Raw genomic sequence first — 4,622 nt, 5'->3', positions numbered from 1 at the left:
TCTTCATGTCTTTCCATAAAGTCAACTTCTACAAGACTGAGCAAGCCTGAAACTACATAAGACACCAACCAGTATGCTGATAACAGGCAGACATGCCGCTGCTTGCCCTTCTACGTTCTGGAAAGTGAACCATGAACTCAGGCCATTGGGCAGCAGCAATACCACGACCTCACTCAGCTTCCCAAGGAAGAGCCCTAAGCCAAGCTCCACAGAGGATGGCAGCCCTTCCATGGCACTCATCCACCTACAGGTCTCTGCCCGGTTGCTGTGGATCCACCAGCCACAACAAGCCCTGGAGAACACATCAATATTCCACCTGGAACCCAATCAGCAACTGACATCCTGGATTGGTCAGATTTTGTGAAGACTCTTTCTGGCTCTGGAAATAAGAAGTTTTTGGCCAATAATCAGCAGGTGTCCTGAGCAAAGGGACTGCAGGATTCTACCTTTCTTCAGTTCTTGGACCAGAGTATTTGGTTCCTTCTTCAAACTCAGTTTGATCCTCATAATTTTTTCTGTTCTGGAAACCAAACCATGCACTCAGGCTATTGGGTAAAAGCAACACCCCAACATCATTTAGGTTCCCAAAGAAGAGCCCTCAACCAAGCTCCACAAAGGATGCTAGCCCCTCCATGGCACTGATCCACAACAGGGCTCTGCCCCGTCACCATGGATCCAACAGCCAAAACAAGCCTCAAGGAACATACCAACATTCTACATAGAATCCAACCAGCAACTGATATCCTGGACTGGTCAAGAATCTCCCTGTCATCAGTCCTTGGGCCAGATAATTGAGTTTCTTCCTCAAACTCAGGTTAATCCTCATCATTTTTCTTGCAGCCAGCATTATGGCCAACCTCTCTTTGTGTCTTCCATAAAGTCAACTTCTACAAGTCTGAGCAAGTCTGAAAGTCCAGAAGACACCAACCTATAAGCTGATGACAGGCAGACATGACACTGTCTGCCCTTCTTGGTTCTGGAAAGTGATCCATGAATTCAGGCCATTGGGCAGCAGCAACAGCACGACCTCACTTAGCTTCCCACAGAAGAATCCTAAGCCAAGCTCCACAGAGGATGACAGCCCCACCACGGAACTGATCCACCAGAGGGCTCTGCACAGTCACTGTTGATCCACTAGCCACAACAACTGGGGAACACACCAACATTCCACCTGAAACCCAAAAAGCAATTGACATCCTGGATTGGTCAGGTATCTTGTCAGTGTTGGGGTAGGGGCTGTGTCAAAGGAGAGGCTTATAATGAAAATGTGATTCTCTCCATTATGGTTTAATGGTCACTATTCCTTCCATCATTTGTGTTTATCTCCATACAAAATACAAAAGGAGTGAAATGGAGTGTGTGTGTAGTGGAGGGGAGAGATAGCCCACATTGTTTTCTTTTAATTCTTACAACACTCTAGTTCTTTATTATTATTATTTTAGAGTAGTTGTTTTTATTATTTTTAATTCTATTCACAGGTAATAAAACCTATTCACCGAAAAGCGAAAGACTCTTTTTCTTAAGAAACTTGATATTTTATAGTCTCAAATATTCCAAATGTTAAAAAAAGTGAGCCAGAGACTTTGAAGGTTGAGTTCTTGAAGGATCACATAGTCCAAAAAAAGATTTTCCAAACTCCAATACACTGATAGAAATGATGTAATGTTTCCATGTGTTGTATGCAGTATAAGTACAAATATTAGAGATTATTTTAGTTCAAATACATTTCAAATCTTATATGGAAAATGTGTTCTTTTTAAACATTAGAAACTTTTCTAAGGGGGATTTCTTCTGGTTATAAAGGAGTAACTTGTAGCCAATTAATACTTCTACAAAGAGCGACTGTAAAGCTTGTATAAAATTAATTTTAAAAAAGCTATTTGAAGGTATCATAACAAAAATAAAAGTCAGTATTAAACAAATCTGAGTTTTAATTTTCCCATTTACAGAATGGAACTAAGAGTTTATAGTTCACAGAAGGCGATGATAATGATGGTGATGATAATGATGTTTATACAATGCACATTGTGTGTCAGGTACTGGCAGAAGTACATTTGCTTGCTTTTGTTCTAATATGTCATGCTATCCCTATTCTTCTAATCTCTGTCTCACAAAGGGGAAAACATTTAATAAATGTCAGAACCTGGATTTGAATATAATGCTCTCTGTCTCCAGGGACTTAGTGTTTAACCAGACTACCATGGAATCTATCTGCATACCAGAGATAAAACAGGTCAAGAATCCAGTGAAGTGCCTGGGTCAAAGAAGGGGCTCTGGATTCTCAACAAGCCGGTTCCATCTTGTACCCCCTTGCTCTCCTGTTCCTCTGCTCAGCCCTTGGTCTATAATGCTATTTACCCCTTGGTTTTCAAGGTTTATTTTCTCATTTCACTCAAGTTTCTGTGTAAATATCACCTCTTCAAAGAGTTCTTTTCTGGCCTCACTAACTAAGATAGCATCTTTATTGTTTCCAACTTCTTACCTTACTTTCTTTGTTTACATGACACCAACAATTAGTATATTACTATTATTATAAGAAAATATAAAAGTAAATATTAAGAATATGCTGTGTGTCACTCACACACCGCAAGCTCTGTGGGTTAGGGATGTTTCAATACCTAGAAGAGTTCTTGATTCCTGATTTATAGAGCAAACTTACAATATTTGTTTATTTTATTACACTAGTAGTAGCTATTGTCAAAAATCTAGAAATAGCAAAATTAAAACCACCTGCTCAGTATAATGGTATTTAGTAAGAGTTTATGTTGCATATAAGAATAGTTCATGAACTGGGAGCTTCCAAATTTAAAACTGATAAGTAGTTCAGGGTCATGACATTACAGGATGGTTTATAAAATGAAAGTGAGGAAATTGTTTAATCGTTACAATGATTGGTGATTACAATGGGGGGCTTCAGATGGCAAGACATTGGTTAAAAGTGATTCTCTTATACCATTTTTAGGAAAATGACTTGTTTCTTTTATAACTATCAGAAGCAATTACAGGAAATAATCTAAGTTTAGTTTCACTTTTGTTCATGAAATAAGTTAGATTTAGTTTTGCTTATGTGGCTTTAATGGTTTGGTTCACTTACAATTTTCAGGTCTGTTCTTCATTTTGTAGTTAATTTTAAATATACTACTTTTATTGCTCAAGTTATTATAAACTGAATTGAGAAGTGATAAGGTTATATTATAAAGGTATTATAAAGTTATAAAGTTATTATAAATTGAGTTAAAAATTTTAATAAAATGGAAACACTATAAAGTAGAGTGATTGTATCAGTCAAGGTTTCTCAGAAAGCAAGACTATATTTGAGAACACTTATAAGAATTTGCTCATGTACTTTTAGAAGTGAAGTCCCACAGTTTGCCATCTTTGTAAGCTGGAAAACCAGGAAAGCTGTTGCTGTAATTAAGTCTGAGATCAAAGCCCTGAGAACCGGAATAGCCGATGGCTAAGGGCAGGAGAAGATATATATCCCAGCTCAAAGGGAGAGATCATATTGCCCTTTTCTCTGCCTTTTTGTTCTATACATGCTCTCAATAAATGGATTGGATGATGACCACCTGCACTGGTGAAGGTGATCTTCACTCAGTCTACTGATTCAAATGCTAATCTCTTCTAGACACACCCTCAAAGATACACCCGGAAATGTTTTACCAGCTATTTGGTCATCCTGTTAGCCCAGCCAAGTTGACACATTAAATTACCCATCACAACAGTAATACCATAAAGTGTAAAAAAATCATAATTCAATTTCTAAAATGAGTAGGGGAAAGTATAGATGTTAAAATATTCTCAGTGGTTTAGGGTTAAGAGTTGTTTTATTGGTTGGCTCTTTGTTTATTTGTTGGATCCCAAGCAGAATAATTAAATGAGGGTCATTCATTTTACTCATTTTATCGTCTGATTTTTGATAATACTCCTAATTTACATATGAGGAAACTGGAGTTTTAGGTAACTAAATAATTGTGTATGTTTTAAAAAGTTTAACCAAAATTAAACTTGTAGACATAAAATGAGTCTAAAATCTTCTTTAATTTTGAAAAGTACTATAATACCTTTATTAAATAAACAACAAATCTAAATATTTTATGACTAAAATACATGTTAAGCTTATTTAGACATCTTTAGTTTTCTGCCTCCTGTGTATTATTTTACTAGATATTCAAGACACATTGTGTCAATATAGCATTTTCTCTCTCCTGTGGTTACGAAATGTGGTTTGTTTCTGAAGGGGACAGAAAACTGGGATCAAGTCACAAAAGCATTTCACCTGTCACAGACGAGGAGCATACCACAGAGAGCAAAACTGATGTTACTGTGCATCTGTGCGTTCAACGTTTCATGGCTCGAAGCCACCAGACTCTTTTCTGCATGACCAGCTGACTAATTGCTGCACTTGGCCTTTTCTATTCTCTTCAATTAATGCAATGCACAATTGCACATAGCAACAGAGTCACCCATACAGAACAGAATCTGGGCCAGAATTAGGCTCTAAATCCCAGAAGCACCTGTTACAAATATAAAACGTCCAGATGGTCCAGTCTTTGTGGGGAAGTGTCAAGCATTGACTATCTGTCTTTCTTACTTTTGGTTTAAGGTCAAAAACATGATCT

This window comes from Vicugna pacos, chromosome 14 (assembly GCF_048564905.1).
Source record: "Vicugna pacos chromosome 14, VicPac4, whole genome shotgun sequence".
In the NCBI taxonomy this organism is placed as follows: domain Eukaryota; kingdom Metazoa; phylum Chordata; class Mammalia; order Artiodactyla; family Camelidae; genus Vicugna; species Vicugna pacos.
This window is presented reverse-complemented; position numbering follows the sequence as displayed.